Genomic DNA, 10038 nt, shown 5'->3' on the forward strand with positions numbered 1-10038 from the left:
CGCCAAATCACAACAAAAGTCTCCTCAAGGCGCTTTTACACATTCAGTCATTCACCCATTCACACACACGTTCACACACTGGTGATGGCAAGCTACATTGTAGCCACAGCTGCCCTGGGGCGCACTGATAGAGGCGAGGCTGCCGGACACTGGCGCCACCGGACCCTAGACAACCCAAAATGTGATGTCCACATATGTGGACACCAGGTCCTAGGAAGTTAAAACTGTTTAAACATCACAGAAAAGGGAAAAGTGGAAAAAATATGGATTCTTTTTGTGTGTGTGTGTAAAGAATCGTCTATATATGGTATATCCTGGGTCATGAAGCCAGAGTTTTGAGTTTCTGTGGAATTTGAATCTTTGATTATTATTCTATGTTCTGTTTGGTTCTTAGTTTATTATTTACTTAATTGTCCCGTCCTGTTCATTTATATGTTGAGGTTTCTGATCTGGGAGAAGCAAATAAAAAGAATTGCTTTGTTTCAGCAACTCTTGATGAAGTTTCTTGACCAAATAACTGCAAATAAAATGTCCTTTTGCAAGGGAAGAAGTCGTAAGGAAGTCTGTTTGCAGCATTTCTGTTCCAGCCATCACAGATAAATAAATTCAGTGGTGATCAAGAAATAGAACTGGAAGCACAAAAGTGGTTAAGCTCCAAACCAGAACACAAATAACATTTACCAGCATCCACAGTGTCCTCTGAACCAGCACATTACAAACACTAAACGAAAAGCAAACTGTCAGAAACTTTGTTCCAAAGATTTTAGTGCTTTAAAATGGTTTTTATGACAAGTTTGTGTTTTTCTGAAAATGTGTACAATTAAAATTCTATAACAGTCATGATAGTTTTATTACTGTTAGTTTTGATTATGTACAGTGCTTAGGAACTTTATCAGACCAAGTGTTTTTAAATCTGCCAAAAAAAATCTGTTTAAAAGAAGAAAACTGTTTGGTAGGCAAATAAACAGAATTCACATTTTTATACCAAAATTTGAGCCATCACTCACCGTACACCGTCATCATTTTTGTATAAGTAGATGGGTTCTTTGGCCAACTGAATGACCATGAACCTAAAAGTATTTCATGTATTTATTTGTAAACATTGTTTTGTCTTTGCTGCTGTTGTGTCATTTTTCCTTTCACATAATTTGCGTGAAGACATCCTGTAAACGGAACCCAGTGGTGATGTCAGGAGGATTGGTTATCCACAGGAACACCACACACTTCACCATCAGTTGATCAAAAGGAAGAAGACGTTCAAAGAACACAAAGGTGTCCCAAAGACTCACAGGATTTATCTGTACAGTGAACTTGAGATGACCACCAACACTGGCATACACATTCACAGTGTGTATCAGTGTTGTTGTAGTGTGAAGATGTGGTTCAAGGGTCAATATTTACCAATAAACTTAATAAGTTTTAATCAAAGAATCATGTTGTCATAAAACCTTGAGGCAGAGATATTTGTAAGGAGAAAGGATTTCTTCATGTTTTGAGGAAGTGCTGAAGACTGAAGTGACACAACTTCAACTTTATGAATGACGCTGATTGATTTTATTACTTTGATATGATGTTGCATTTATTAATGATGGCTGCTGCTCCTGTCTCTTCCATCAGGTGAAGAATGCTGCTCATGCTCGTCTGGCAGGTCCTGCTTCTCCGGTCGCATCTCCAGCCGCTACTGCTCCTCCTGCAGTTCCTGTTGCTCCTGTGGGGACAGGAAAAACGCGTGGGAGCAGCGCCCTCTCGCATATGCGCGAAAGGGCGCTGCTCCCACGCCATCACATAAAATCCAGGCCCGTCCTCGCACGGGAACAAAATTACCCACTCTGAGCCCTTCCTGCACGCGTGCAAGAGCGCGCCACGCCCACGCCACCACGCAATCCAGTCCACCTCTCAGACACGCACCACATTACACCACTCCGAGCTCCTCGTGCACGCGCGCGAGAGTGCGCCACAACCAGCCACCACTCAATCCGGGCCACCTCTCGCACGCGCACTGAGGAAAGATCCATAACCTGGTCCGGGAGGGGGGATTCAGGAGGTTCAACGCTGGAACGTTGAACCTCACACTCTGAGCTACTCCTGCACGCGCGCAAGAGGGCGCCACACCCAGCCCACCACTCAATCCGGGCCACCTCTTGCACGCGCACAAGATTACGCCACTCGGAGCTCGTCCTGCAAATGGGCGAGAGGGGGCCACACCCAGCCCACTCCTCAATCCGGGCCACCTCTCACAAACCCACTGAGGAACGATCCATAACCTGGTCCGGGAGGGGGGGGAGGAGGTTCAACGTTCCAGCGTTGAACCTCATACTCCGAGCTCCTCCTGCACGCGCGCAAGAGAGTGCCACACTGGCCCATCTCTAGCACACGCAACAAGATCACGCCACTCCAAGCCCCTCCTACACGCGCGCGAGAGGGGGCCACACCCAGCCCACCACTCAATCCGGGCCACCTCTCGCACGCGCAGCAGATTACAACTCCGAGCTGCTCCTGCACGCGCACAGGATCACACCACTCCCACGCCACAAAAACACTCCGGTCCCCTCCACACTGTGTTTAGAAAAGTTTAACATTAACGTGGACACTGCATGTCCCCTTAACATTTCCACTTTAGCAAATGTCACTTGCTGAGCGGTCCTTACTGCACTCTTCAAAAGGTTTCAATCTGTTAATAATATGACGACATTCATTTGAACAAATTACATTCTAATTAAAATAATCGACCTGGTTTATGGCACAAATCTCACTTTTTTTCAGGAAAGAGAAGCATTAAACTGTCAGTGTGGGTTTTCACTGATGGATGACACAAATTCAAGTGTGCTTTTAATTATGAAATAAAATTAAAACACACACACACACACACACACACACACACACACACACACACACACACACACACACACGCATAGTTTCTGCAGCCAAACAACAAAAGATAACAGATCCTAAGAAACAAACATTTTCATTCCTCTTTGTTCGATTTTAGCAGTTACTCAGAGTCTAGCAGTAGGCAGGAAAATGAAAACAAACATGGTTTGTGTAAGAACGGGCTGTAAGATAGTACTTGCTTTGTCATATGACACTAAAGGGATTACAGAATGTGAGCACCCAAGTACAAATGCCTCTATCTACTAAGCCAAACGTATTTACTTCAGTAAAATTATTAATAATCCAGTAAGATAATACACGCAATGCAAAAGTTGTATTTTGTAACCGTTGTGTAAAAACCTGTACAAGTCCCTACTGTGTTTAGAAAAGTTTAACATTAACGTGGACACTGCATGTCCCCTTAAAATTTCCACTTCAGCAATTGTCACTTGCCGAGCGGTCCTTACCTGAGAAAATGATCATTTTTTCCTTTTCTCTCCTCTCTTTTTCTCCACTGTAATCCACAGCAACGTGTATGTAAATCCTGCAAGCACTTTTCAAAATGTTTCATTCTATTAATGTTGCGATGACAACATTCATTTGAACAAAAAGCATTCTAAAGGCGTCTGACACATTTGCTAAGCTCCACCCCCGGTTGATGTTGAGAAGCAATAATCAACCTGGTTTCTAGATTTCAAAATGTCATGTTCTTGTCATCTAAAGCTAAAGCCTACTATTGTCACAAGGGGGCGCTCTGATGCAGTTTTGCGTTACAACGTCCTTATGTCTCGTGCGCGGAAGCATTGTTTTTTTTTTCACTTTTAAAAACTTTATTTAGAACAAAGACAATGACAATCTCAAACAAACAGTGAATCATTGAATCTTTCACAACAGTATATCACAACTCCTTTTTTTCTTAATCAGAGGATTATTGCAGCATTGTAGTTGGTATGTCACAGTCAAACTAACAATAATTGTAATATAAAAAAGTAAAAGTAAGTAAATAAGTAAATAAATTAGAAAAAGATTAAAGAGCAAAAATAAAGGAGATAAGGGGGAGCATGAAAATCATTAAAAGTGAGGTCTTATAAATAAGACATATAGCTTAAATAAGGGGCAAAGAGAGAAACGTTCTTCTAAAGATTTATGCAATTTAATTGCCCGGGGCTTATTTATTAGCTTCAGAGATTTACGCAACAGGGAAAGTTCATTTTTAAGAGCAAGCCATGAAGAGGGGATTTGGCATATCAGCATTTATGAATGTAATATTTTGTTGTAATAATGAGATCGTTTACTAAAAACTCAATATTTTTGTCCTTGAGGATTACTCCTATTTGAATATTCTGAAAAGACCAAAAACCAACATTTGTAGACCAGGACGATATTAAGTCACGGAGAGATTTCCACACATTTTGGATAGTTACACACTCATAAAACATGTGCTGTGTTGTTTCCAAGTTGTTTTACAAATATAACAATTGTCTGACACAAATTTGAATTTTTCTTTCATGAATTCATCAGAGGGGTCGATGTTTTTTGTAGTTTTAAAATGAACTTTTTTAAATTTGGGGGGTTGGGAATTTTAAATATTTCGTTCTGATCAAAGAAATCTCAGATTTGTTATAATATTTAAGAATGAGTGAGTATTTTGTCCTGCTTGAATATAAGGTGTTAACCAAATACTTCTTCAAAAACTGATTATTGCATTTTTCATTAACAAGGTCAAGACCACCTAATTTAATTTTATGTAAATTTGGAGTTGCTATATTTAAAATATTGTTCTTTATCGCGTTGATAAAAACTTTTGGGATATTCTGTGAAACTTTTTTGTTGAGCTCAATTGAGCAACTCGTGCTATGTTTCTCATTAAACCTGTTTAATCCAAGTATATTTCTGTTTTCATCCATTATATGTGTGACAGACCAAATTTGTTTTGTCATTCATTCTTCCACAAACACAGATTTCCCCCGATTCAATATCACCCTGTTATTCCACAGTGGAACTTTGTGAGGACTAAAGATATGTTTGAACATTAATTTCCAGTTTAACAAAACTTGTTGATGAACTTTGGAGAGTTTTATCCCTCTACTGCATGACTTTTTAATTTTGGGGGAAAAAAATATTTTTCCCTATTTTGGGGGAGCGTTAGGGTCACTAACAATATATCAATCATAAAATTTGACGCCCTGCCCCCCCCCAAAAAGATATTGGTTTGTTGCCTCAAGGCAACACTGTGCGACAAGGGTAGTAAAATGTCAAGTTATTCTATAATAAGTTGTATTAGTACAACAAGGATGAACAAATAAATAAACAACAAATAAACAATGTAAACATTTTACAGAACATAAAACACCAAAATACATCCAACATTTGACCCTAACCCCATGTACGCGCGCGCACGCGCACACACACTCACACACATACACACCCACACACGTGTTGTGTTTCCATCACTTTAGGGGACATTACATTAACTTACATTAATTTCCTGGAGATTTATCCTGACTCTACCTATCACAAGTCCCTGCCTGAATCCTACCCTAACCCTGACTCAAGCCTTCACCCTAAAATTGATGATTTACCTTGCAATTTGTGCCCATAAAGTAGGCGAGACCTCAAAATGTGAGTGTGTAAAGAAATTTGTGTCCCCACAACAAGTAATACATGACCACACACACACACATACCCACACAGCAAAATTGGTATGGCCCAGATCAGGCCCACACAATGTGCTTACACATGGCCCACATACCGCAAAGAATGACGGCCCTTTGGTGGCCCAGACCTGGTTTGCCAGAGGTGGCCCACACATGGGCCAGCACAAGGCCAGTTTCAGACACACTGGTGGTCCTGTGCTGGCCCATGTGTAGATTCCCTTTGGCAAACCTGATCTGGGCCACCAAAGGGCCGTCATTCATTGCAGTATGTGGGCCATCTGTAGGTGGTGTGCAGCCACGGGCCAGTTGTAGACACACTGCTGGCCCTGTGCTGGCCCAGAACGGTTTCAGCTCTGGCCCCAAATGTCGGCCTAATGTGGACCTTAATCAATCCATGCAATAACAACATGTGCCAGAACATGCAAAACAGTGCACAAGTAACATGCCGAAACTCTGTTCAGACAGTGAATGGACTGATAGCACTTTTCTACTCTCCCAGATTACTCAAAGTGCAACATGCCACATTCACCCACTTTCGCTTAACTGAGTGCTTCCTAACTACATTCATACACATTCACACTCTTGACATGCAGACTGGAGGAGCCAGGGATCGAATCACTAACCTTCCGATCAGTTTGTAACCTGCTCTACAATCTGAGATATGGCATGCCATCGCATAAACAGTGGCGTCATTGCCAGACCTGGCACATATCTGGTTGACATACGTCTTGTCATGCCAGAAGTCAGCCAGCAGTGACGACTTGATACCAGATCCGGGCCAGACCTGCTTGCTATGTGGGCACTAACACAAACACAGGCACAGTTACTTTACCAACTGACCCCTGACCCCTGAGCTCCTAAGTGTCCCTCAAACCTCATTTAGGGATCCACTCCTCTACTTCACTGTCACTCCCTGAAAGCTCACTGTGCTCACTTTCTGAGGACCAAAAGTGCACATTCCCTTGGTTTCCTTCCATAAAAGGTACTTACATCCATGTCCTGTAATTATGAGTAGATTGTAAAGTAAAAAACATATACTATGATCATATAAATGCACACAAACACATCTGTACACACATATGCAAATGCATTATATTGCCTGAAAAAAATTGGGCTAACTGCGCAGTGTTGCCTTGAGGCAACGAATGAAAATTAACAGTTTTCCTGTATAAATAAATTTTAAAAAGTAGAACAAACAATCAAATATGCTTCTTAACATATTCATGCACATACAAGTATTTTTTAATATACATTTATTTCACTATAAACATGTAAAATAGTGATCTTTATCTTGCCTCCTAATCGAGATGTCTCTCATGTAGTGCAGCTTGCAGAAAGGGGTCCTCCCCCCCCAAAATGAAAGTCACACCACCTTCAACTCATCATTTTATTGGAAAGAGATGTGTCTGGTAGCATTATTTGAAAAAAAAAAGTTGGTTTTTTTTGAAGGGCCAGTGTAAGGCATGAAAATGTGGTTTGTTGCCTCAGGGCAACGCTATGCTGTAGAGGGTTAAGAGAATTTGATATCCCCAACTTTGTTGAAAATAAGAGATGGTATCAAGAACCAGATCTCATCATCATTGTTTAGCCAATTAATCTTTAACATTCCCTTCATTATTTCAAAATCACTTGCTTTTAAACCCCCCTCTTCATAGTCTTTTATAAAGTCCCTGCTTCTGATATAGTGATGTTTATTTTTCCATATGAAAGTAAAATTAATCTTATTGATTTCTTTTAATATCACTGGTGGGATGGCTAGGGAACAAGCTGGACAGATTAATCTGGACAAAGATTCAACCTTGGTTAACATTATCCTGCTGAACAACGTTAAATCTCTCTGTAGCCAATTGTTTAAAGTGTTTTTGCATTTGTCAGTTGTATTCTGAATATTCCTTTCTTCACTGTCAGCCATGCATTTAGTTATCCAAATTCCAAGATATTTGATTTCATTTTTGACAGGTATATCATACAAGGAGGAGTGAGAACAATTATGGATACTCATGAGTTTGCATTTGTCCAGGTTCAGGCGTAGGCCAGAAGCATCAGAGAAAATCTTTATTGTATCTAAGGCCAATGGAATTTGTTCTTTATTTTTTAGAAAGATTGTTGTATCATCAGCAAGCTGACTTATGATTAACTTGTGGTTATTTGTGTCTAATCATTTGATGTTAGAATTCATAAGAGTAATAGCATTCACGGAATAAAAGAGGTGAGATGCTGCAGCCCTGCCTGATGCCTCTTTCCACCCTGAACCTGGGACATCTGCCTTCTGAAAGAGAAACACAACTATTAATATCAGTGTATAACACAGTGATCATATCCAGAAATGCATTTCCAAATCCAAAATGTTTAAAAGTCTTAGTAATAAAAGTATGTTAGACAATCAAATGCTTTATGGAAGTCCAAGAACAACATCAAACCGTCATCCTTAATTAGGTGATTGTAATCAATCTTATAAACAGTACATTTGCATAATGACTGAAACCAGCCCACTGAAGGAACAATGGGCTGGGAGGTCAGTTCCTTCATCATAATTATGCAAATTCTCATGACCATTGATCAACAACCACTGACCAAAACCCACTGATCAAAGCCCACTGATCAATGGCCATGAGTACCATCCACGCTACGTCCAGATGAACAGATTCAACTTTTGGAGATTTACTTACCTGGATGATTGAGAATGCATCAAGACGTTTTAACCCACTTTGGCAAGGACTGCCTAAAGCTTGTATGTCAGTATGAGCAAACAGCACGTAAGATGGCGGACTACAGGAACCACCTGAGACTCAGCCTCAGATGCAGACAAAACAGGATTACTCCTAAAAGTCTGCAAATGTGCTCTTCAGTTAAAGGCTTAAAGGCAACAAAAACCCTCCAGAAGGCACAGCATCAGCTGCTTAATGAACGGGTGAGGCAAACAAATTTTACCATCGACATGCTAAAATCTCAAGAAGAGCGGATCCAACGGAGACTGACAATGCTTTTAGATGAGAATACTCTTAAAAAGGTGTTTGACTAACTGAGAAGGCTCATCTAGCACAGCACAAGAAGTCTAAGACCAGGCAACAAAGGAAGTTTGACTTACTTGTTGTACGTCGGAAACCACCACAAAATACGGAGAGTGTCCTCAGTGGCCAGAAGAGACAAGGATGCGACACAGAGGATGTGGACAAGTGGGTGAAGAATTTGCCTGACAGACAGCTCACCCAAACAGAGAAAAACATCCTTGCTAAAGGGTTGAATTTTGCTGTCACACCGAGACAAATCCCGCTAGTGGAGCTGATCACAGCCACAGAAACAGCAATTCGTAACAACAATATTGCAGAAGTGGAAGCAGAGCAACTACGGACGAAAGTTTCGGCCTGTCTCAGCAATGCAAAGCCCCCAGCATCCAACATCACCATGGAGGAGAGGAAGGCACTCACATCACTTAGTGATGACAACAACATTATCATCCTTCTGGCAGACAAGGGTAGGTGCACAGTATTGCTAAACCAGAAAGACTATCATGAGAAGATTTTGTCACTACTCAGTGATGAAAATACTTTTGAGCTCCTGAAACGAGACCCAGGAAGTGGCTACAGGAAGAGGGTGATAGACTGTCTGAAGCAGTTAGAACAAGACAAGGCTCTCGACCGGACCTCATACCACAGGCTGTACCCAGGGGAGTCTACACCAAGTCTGTATGGTTTACCGAAAATACATAAACAGGGTGCACCTTTAAGACAGATTGGCCGAATGATCAACTCTGTCACCTATAACATCTCCAAGTTTCTGGCTTCGATCCTCAACCTGCTGGTGGGCAGCTCTGAACACCACATCCAGAACACAATGGATTTTGTTGAGAAGGTGAGAGATGTCATTATGGAGGCAGATGAAACCATGGTCTCGTACGACGTTACATCTCTCTTCACTTGCATCCCAGTCACGGAAGCGTTGGAGGTAGTCCGTAAGAGATTACAGGATGACACCAACCTCAGCAACAGGACCACTCTCAGCATCGACCAAGTGTGTTTGCTTTTGGAACTGTGTCTTCATTCCACCTACTTCACATACAAGGGCCAGTTCTACAGGCAGAAACATGGGTGTGCCATGGGCCCCCCAGTTTCACCCATCGTGGCCAATTTGTACATGGAAGAAGTGGAAAAGAGGGCTTTGTTATCCTACCCTTGAACACCACCAAGCCATTGGTTCAGGTATGTTAATGACACCCGGGTGAAAATCAAATCTCAGGACGTACTACAATTCACAGATCACATTAACTCGGTGGACCGACACATCAAATTCACCAGGGATGATATGAAAAGTGGCAGGTTAGCCTTCTTAGACTGTGAGATTTCCATCAGTAATGGGGGACATCTAAAAGCTGACGTGTACCGTAAACCTACACATACGGATCAGTATCTAAGGTTTGTCTCTCATCATCCACTGGAGCACAAACTGGGTGTCATCAGGACGCTACAACACAGAGCGAACACCATCCCCACTGACACAGCGGCCAGGGAGG

The sequence above is a fragment of the Pelmatolapia mariae genome, linkage group LG7, assembly GCF_036321145.2.
Source record: "Pelmatolapia mariae isolate MD_Pm_ZW linkage group LG7, Pm_UMD_F_2, whole genome shotgun sequence".
Classification (NCBI taxonomy): Eukaryota; Metazoa; Chordata; class Actinopteri; order Cichliformes; family Cichlidae; genus Pelmatolapia; species Pelmatolapia mariae.